Raw genomic sequence first — 8,729 nt, forward strand, 5'->3', positions numbered from 1 at the left:
CAGTGTGAATGATTTCCCCCCTGCATTTTTATTATTAATTTTTGAGTTATTTTTTTGTAAAAAAAATACCTCTTAGTTGGCGCGTCGGGTATGTTATGGACGGGTCAATGGGTGAGTGAGTGAGTGAGTGAGTGAGTGAGAGATGTATGTATGTCACACTAATCAGATTGGATCTACTATGAACAGCCAATCAAATTTCTTGTTGTAAAGGTAAATGGTTCGTGAGAAACACAAGGTATGTATAAACACAAGGACTTTGGTAATTGAAAAATAAAGAGTGACGTGCATGTTGCCGGTTTGTGATGTTCAGTCGGGTTTGGAGGGGAGTGTGACAGTTACATACGTACATTGGGTTGTTTTAGAGTGCATAATTTTCAGTGTAATGGTGGCTAGTTATGAACGAGATGAGTCTTGAGTTTTGAAGCAGTTCATGAGTAGTAGGCAAATGGCACGAGTTATTTTTATTTTTAATTACAAAGGGTAACTTGATACTTTTGTTTTCACGAATCGTCGGTTCTAGTTCTTGGGACGTGTTTTAGAGGAGACGAGACTATTTAGATTTGAAGCAGTTCTAACGTTTACAATGGTAAGTGCAGGTAACGATTGTTTTGTTCTTATTGCATGCAAATATAACGAGATATTTTTATTTTTTAGTTACAATGGGTAATTTGACACTCTTGTTTTTCACAAGGTAGTAAATTCAATTAGAGCTGACGAATCGTCGCCACTTGTTCCCACGAGATGTTTGCTATTTTTAGTTACAAATGGTAACTCGACACTTTCGTTTTTCATATGGGAGTAAATTCAATTAGAGCTTACAAGTTATCGGCTATTGTTCCCAGGATATTAAACAAAAAAGAAGTTTTCCTTTCTAGAGTGTTTTTACGTCTCTGCAGTAGCAGTTTAATATTTTTATTTGATGGGCATTTTATGACATTCTTTCCAGTCCGCTATTTTTAAAGGTAAAAAGTATGAAAACTGTTCAAATGTTCTTTGAAGACTGTGTGGCACCAAGTTAAAGTGCAATTTAATTAAATCAGACTTTCAACGTGTCAGAGAGGTTTTTTCTCTTTCTTTAAATTTTCGGTGAAGTAGTGTTGTTGCGTTGTGTTGTGTAAAAAGGGTAAACTTACTACTCGTATAAAATGCGAAAAGTTCTCTTAACTTCAGTATTTTTGAGCAAAAATTCCTCTTGGGGGCTGGAAGGCTTCCCGAGGGGGTACTCCCAGAAAAATTGGTTGGGGGTGTGCGGCCCGCTTCCCAAAACCCTTACCCTGTTTATGACCAAAATCTGCGATATTCCTTACCCTATTTATGACCTGACCAAAAATTCGAAACCCTATTTATATTTTTATAATTAGCTCCCTAGTTCAAACCAATGTTAAATTACCGCAAACATATAAATTTGTGAAGGGCTTTTGTTGATTTTCTTTTCGATAATGCGCGTGTCAGACCAATCACAGTGTGGGTTGTATCAAAGAACGAATAAAATTGCCTGTTAGAAAATAAGATGGTATCTACATTAATCTGGAGACGTGTCAGATTACTGTAGTTTGTTCAGTCAAACATTTTATGGCTTACTATTTAGTTATCTTACCATTACCGATGTAACATCGTATGTACATCATAAACTGGCAGTTTCTTTCTTGCTGTACATCGCAACCAAAAAAACTTGTCAAATCAACCAAATCATTACTGTAAACAGTTCCATGAATGCTCCTATCTCCGAGACTTATAGTTCACAAAAAAATAACTCTTGCACGCCTTGCGTGCCTATGTTTCATATTAACCGGAGGAGAGGTTTCAGTTATCCTGGGACCTCACTAGGGAAAGGCCTTGCCTCAAACTGTGTTTAAGCTGACGATAATAAGCAGTTAGTTAATATAGGCAAGTTAGGTCGATAATCATTTCGTTTCTCTTTATCAAACGTCTCCGCGCGGACATCTATGTGCAGTACTCTTTATGACATCACATCGGCATATTACTACAAAAAGAAAACACTCTCAGGCAGTCATCACCGAGGAGGAGAAATGGTAGCGTCTCGCATGGTTGTGATTTGGCACAAGATTGTCTTATCACCACCTGTATGATTTCTAGTGGAGATTGTTGCTAAGAAACCGTGCAAATGGAGTTCATACATTTCGTTGGCTTTCGAAAGTTTCCTTCCAATACTCACGTTGACAGCATTCACACTGGGATCAGTCTTGTTCGGCTTGATCGTTCTTTTCCTGTTACAGTTTGAACTATTAACACTGGCAATCGTTTCCTTTCTATCATCAGTGGCGTTTGTTGTTCCTGCACCGTTTACACTGACATTGTTCATCTACTTAATCTAAAAATGTCTGGTTGCGGCTTTGCGTGCGCTATGCTGGATCTTAGCCTTACTAAAAACAATATTTAGACGGATAAAGCAAGAAGCGATGAGTATTTGTACTGATGTGGGTCTCAGAGATCACCAGTCAGCTGTGCTTTTGGCAAAATACAAGGCGCCGACAAGATACAAACTCTGAAGTACGGTCGAGGGCAGCTCATAGTATACGAAAGAAAAGTTCGCCGCCTCTATCGCTGTATTTCAGAAGAAAGTCAAAGGGTTGGTGGGCTTGGCTCAAAGAAATACTAAGTGATAGCAACATTTCAGATGGCGACAGGGCTTTTACAACTTGCCCAGACGGTTACAAATTGAACCTTTTAAATGACGGAAGATATTACGAACGTAGCTGTGAAATTTGCACGGAAAGAGGGTCAACAAGCTGTTCATCATCTGATGAAGAGACAATAAAATTCACCTCAGGATCTGGCTCGGATTCGTATCACACAGCGGATGAGTGGCTCGTTGAAGATTACCTTGGTAACATTATCCCAGATTATAGAGACCGAGAAACAAAGATGTATGACGCGCTTTTGGAAAGGGATTTTTGCACCAGCGAAGAGAAAAATAATAATTATTAAATGACTTCTCATTTTAAACGAATTATTTTTAATCATCTCCCACCTCCTAAGCGATCCCCCATTTCGAACACATTGATTTTTTTTTTCTTTAATTATTCTCCTCTTTCCTTTTCTCTGAAACTTTGAATCAAATACTTTATAAATTATACTTCTTTAAATAACAGCCTCTTCTTGCTCAAAAAAAAAAGATTTTCTTGGAGTATTGGAGGAAATACAGTATTGTAATTTGAACTTTGTTTTTCAAACTGTTTTGTAGTTTTTTATACATCTCCTTGAATTAATACTACCAAGAAATGTTCAATCGTATTTTGTACACATTATTTTATCAAGGTTCCATAAAACAGGGGAATTTAAAATTTATAAGTACATGTACAATGAATGATGAGATGAAAAAAAGCACTATTTTCTTTTTTTTTCCTTCTCCATTGTTCTCGTGGCTCAGTGATCCCCAAAATTCACTTAGGCCCAGTTCAGACGTCGTGCTTCGGCCGTGCCGAGTGAAGGGAGCTTAAGCAACTACGACGGCAACGGAGAGGACGACGCCAAGTTAAAAATAAATTTAAATTTTACCAGCGGAATTCGCAATTGTCTAGATCTGTTCACGTCCACCTAAACCTTTTGTTTGGTGACGTTCTTGTTTGTGAGGGGAGAATTTGCCGATATTCATAACCATAAAAAACCAACAGTTAGCAGTCAAGTGAAAGTCCAATAGATCGTTTTCACGTGACGTCATCACTTTCGAAAATCCAAAACTAAAGAGCCACCAAAGTTTTTATCCTCATCAGGCATAAGAGGCGGTATATTTATATCTGTTTATAATTTTACAGCTCAATAGCGTGCTTCGTTTGGAATCCAGAGCATTTTGAATTTCTGGGTTATGGAGGTGCGTGACACAAGGCTACGATCGAGTTTGTCGAAAAATATATACTTATCTCATGATTTTGAGCCTTTTTAGAAGTTAGAGCATTATGAAAAGTGCTCATGTAAATGCTTGTTTGATCAGTACTGATAATCAGTCGCCTAGATAGCCAAAGTAAGTTCCAGATGTTTACACTATTTTCCGGCCGCCATATTGGTGTACCACGGAGGTACACCAACATGGCGTTTTCATACTGGGCTCTGCAAATATCTGCGAAACATTTCGACGAATATCTGAAGTTTGGGGAAACGCACAGGCCTAAAACTTGGAGAGGTGTCTTATTTAGTTATCTTCTATAACATCGTAAGTTCATAGCTTTTTCCACTGGATAGTTTTCGATTTATTTTTTTAATTGCGTGACAGTGAAAACGATCTATAACCACGGTAACCATCTGTCTATCTGTATTATCGTGTAACACCTTGTAGTGAGAACTACCTGAAGTTGTAAGTAGTTACTATTTAGAGCAGAATAACCGACTGCCTATGATGGAATAGCCAAGGATAACAATGAGCTCATTGGCAGCCAACAGGGGTTTAGGTTTACTAAACGAAATATTAGATCACTTGTTTACAGTCTAGCATAAATACAGGTGTTTTGTAAATTGTTCTTCGGTTACGCCCCCGGTGGTGGGACGCCGGATACCACTATCCCGTATTGGTTATGTTTTACGTTCTGAGTACGTTACTGGATTAAATTCTACTGTTGGACCCAAGTAACTGCGTATTCTCTGTCTTCCCGTTGGTTTGTTTTGCTGCAACAGATCCCGAGCCCTCTAGGAGTCTGACAAACTCCGTCGCTGGAAGCGCGTTTCCCTCTGGATTGTTGTAACAAGGATAACAACTTAAGCAGACCAAAAACCTGTTATCACATTTGCGGCCCAAAAACCTGTTATCAGACGTTGCCATCGTCTCCGTTTGCTTAAGCTCCCTGTAGCACGACAGAAACACGACTCTAATTCAGAAGTGGTACCAGAGTCATACCAGGTTCAGGACTTACTGAAGCCCCGTGACAATTCGCCTCATTACTCCCCGTATGTAGTTTATGAATAGGGAGTTTTAGCAAACCCCGACGGCGACGGTGACGGGAGCGTCACCAAACAAAAGATTTAATGAGGAGAACAATAGCTATGCACGTGCGTTTTGAATCGTGGTACATTTCTTTGCCGTCTTCTGCAAAACAACAACGTGAAATGACCAAGTTTTACGTATTTTAGAGAACGCGAACCGCAATGGCTAATTTTCCGTATCTTCTTTTGGAATTAAACGCTGTCGGTGCATGTTTAGCCTGAGCAAGTTTTTAGACCGATAGGCATACTGAAAAGATTTACAGAGTTACGACATTTGAAGGTAAAATATGAATTCATTTTTTACAAGGGATCGTCCCTGCCGTCGCCGTCGTCATTGCTAAAACTCCCTATTTTTGTTTGGCGTGGCAGAAGCACGCCGTTTGAATAGTTGCCGTGCCAGAGTCGTAGTACGACGGAGCTTGTCGAACTTATTGCTTGCCGAACTTAATTCGAAAGCTGATTCAGACGCCGTACTTCTGCCGTGCTTTCGTTGAACTTAATTCCTGAATTTAGTTCGGCACGGATCTCTAGGCACTTCTTAGTCTTTTTAATCATCAATCATAGTTCGGATTGGTTATTTGGAGCGCCGATCATTTAGTTTTGACGTCTTGACAGGCTGTCGGTCATTTAGCCACAGCGATTCTATCTTACTATTATTTCTGAGCTTATGGGTTAAATAACATCTCAGAAAAACCACAACTCGTCAGGCTTGCTTTCTGAATTGGTTTTGTAGTTACTATTTATATACACATCAATAATAATTATGATCGATTCTACGTGTTTTTTAAAGATTGTATGTTTTACCCTTTAACTTTTTCTCGTTACTTGTTACTGCGTTACACTCTGTTTGGTAACACCCAGATAGTTTCCTTGTTTGAGCCGTAAATTTACCTGTTGGATGATGTCTGTTTTGCCTGTTCAATGAACCCATCTATTTCCTCTATGCTTTATTCCCCCAAACTGAAGAACAAGTCATCGATGTCTGCCAGAAATAGTTTTGCAAAAGATGTATAGCAGCTGGTAGGTGCTTTTTAGTCTTAGCAATCTTACCTCTTCTGGGTAGCTTTCTGGTGCATGTGATGACCTCTCGGATAGTTGGACGGTCGGCCTCCACTTCACCCGTGACTTCACCCGTGACTTCACCCGTGACTTCACACGTGACTTCACTCGTGACTTCACCGGTGACCTCACCCGTGACTTCACCCCTCACCCCTCATTTGGCTGCATTTGCCCTCTCCGCTGAGGTGGTCTTCAAAAAATGGAGTACTCCGCAATGACCCACAATGGCAACGAATAAGCTTCTAAATGGCATCTGGAGCCAATTTGGGACTGGTTGTACATGGCTGTGCTAACAGGAAAAGAACATTCATGGAGTATTTACATTCCAGTCGACATAAAACATGATACAACTGAACATCATAGCTATATATTTGTGAGTGTAGACCGTCATGGTCCGTCATGTTTACACGCTGTCGTGTGCTTCTCTTCCTACGAGGCCAAAATGTTTGGTAAGTAGTCTCTAAACTACACTAAATTCATTTTGAATTCTGTCGTCACCCGGGCCACTTGCCGATACTTGAGAAAAATGTATGTGTAAGTTTACTCCGTAAGTGAATATCGTTGGTAGAACGATCGGTCATAGACCACCTCAGTGTTATTGGACCAAATGAAAGCTTACTTTTCTTGCTTGATGAATTTTACTGGTTTGATTTGCCGTTCAAGCCAGTAAAGTACAATAAAGTAGAGGAAGAGTAAATGTGGTTCTAACTTCCATAAGGGTTGCTTTGTTGAAATAAGCTAGGACGCTTATTGGAATGGGGCTGTATATTGAAACGGGGACACAAGTCAACAGATTTAAGAGTGATTACTGAAAGGAGGTTTAGATTAAATCATGTTTCTTGTGTACTGTCTTTGATTATTAGAACATTTGGAAAAAATTGAAAACACCTGTACACAAGTGAAACATTTCCTGTAACTTTCCACAAGACCCTTGCTACTTATTGCTCCAGTGATTTGGTTAAACGTCGGTTCACAAACTGCTGTTTATTAAAAGTCTTTAAAAACTCTATAAACACCGTGGGAACTAAAATAAAAGATACAAATAAACTACACATTAGCTTGCAAAAATAACAGGATATAAATACATTTCACATGCTTCGAAAGTTACAACATCTCTTTCGTCTTTTAAATCTGCCCTCAAAACATTCTTGTTTCGGAAATCCTACTTCTGATTTATTTTATTTTATGAGAAACTGTATTTTAATTAATTAATTCATTTATTTTATTTATTTACTGTTATTAGAAATATTTTATAGGATTTAACTAATTTATTTTTTATAGTAATGTAAACGCATTGAGTTTTTTAAATGCGCCCAAAAAACTTTATTACTATTATTATTATTATTATTATTATTATTATTATTATTATCATCATTGTTATTATTATTAAGTGAAAGGAGAAAACTTAAGATCAATTTACAGTTACGGTAAAACGATGTCGTATACAACTTGACTTTATTTAAAACCTTAAGACTTAAATTTACAATTCACAAGCGATGAAACTGAACTAAACGACTAAAGATACAAACCGCTTACATAATCAACTAAAATAGCGTAAAAAATAATTACCTTGGTGCTGCCTTGATCACCAGAACAATGATAAACTTGGAGAAACTTGTTAACTTGTGGTGAATTAATACTGATCTTGCATCAACTGATCTTGCTAACGAAAAAACTACTCTTTTATAACGCTAGTTGGGTGTTGCAGCGCTACGCGTGTACTTTCGCAACACCACAGAACTTACTAGAAAGACCTAGGAAAAAGGGTAGCATACACGCGAAACAAATATGCATGAAAAAGCCTTAAATAACTGAATACACGTTCAAATAAACTTCCAATGACTAAAAAATAGTACTCTTAAGGCTACAAAGTATAGTAATTGAGTGTAAAACAGCTTAAATTAGAAACCCATTGAAAACTTGCGCAATGTTGCGCGTGAAAAGTTGTTGCAGAAGCGCGTGCCACTTCAAGTGTCGTACATGGCACACGCACAACTTAACTGCTGTAGCTACACTACTCCTTAGTCTCTTTTTAGCTTTTAGTGAGTCAGCAGCATTTTGCCCCAGGAGTAATCCCCCAAATTTGGATTAGGGTGTGTGGGACTCTTCTGGAAACCCTTACCCTTTTCAGTTTCATACTTAACCCAAAAATCAATATCCTGTGTTGTACCAGATCCCCGGGGTGTACTCCCAGAAAATTTGGTTAAAGGTGTGCGGCCTGACACGTACCCTATTTATGACCAAAATCGTGATTTTCCCTAGTACCCTATTTATGACCTGACCAAAAATTTGATATCCTATTTATGACCATTGTGGCTGGCACTGTTGCCCTAAACATAATTCATGAAGGGCTTGTTGATGGTCTTAACGATAATGATGAACCAGTGAGACAATCTCAGCTAGTGTAGGGTGCAATGCTCGGGGGGGGGGGGGGGGGGGGTTACTTAACAAAGTTTAATACGGGGAGGCTCCACCCCAAGGTCCAACCCCTTACCCCTTTGTATACCATTTTGGCAGAAAAGGTACCCCTTTTATATACCTACTTTAGAACACTGCACCCCCTTTTTAAACCCTTGTAATGTCTATTCGAATTATTTCAATTAAAGGCCCTTTTAAATACCTAAATGACCGATTTCCCTACCCTTTTATATACCTCAACTTGTGAAATCCTTACCCTTATATATACCTGAAGTCTGAAAAAGGTACCCCTTTTGGGTAGAGCCTCCCCGTATAGG

The 8,729-nt window shown here is 38.7% G+C and overlaps 1 pseudogene; it reads left to right on the forward strand.

Moving 5' to 3' along the window:
• Positions 1 to 1,797: 1,797 nt before the first annotated feature.
• Positions 1,798 to 3,339, forward strand: LOC149108217 (uncharacterized; annotated as a pseudogene).
• Positions 3,340 to 8,729: the final 5,390 nt, after the last annotated feature.

This window comes from Orbicella faveolata, unplaced genomic scaffold (genome assembly GCF_042242905.1).
Source record: "Orbicella faveolata isolate gen_17 unplaced genomic scaffold, um_ofav_v1 contig_26, whole genome shotgun sequence".
Lineage (NCBI taxonomy): Eukaryota > Metazoa > Cnidaria > Anthozoa > Scleractinia > Merulinidae > Orbicella > Orbicella faveolata.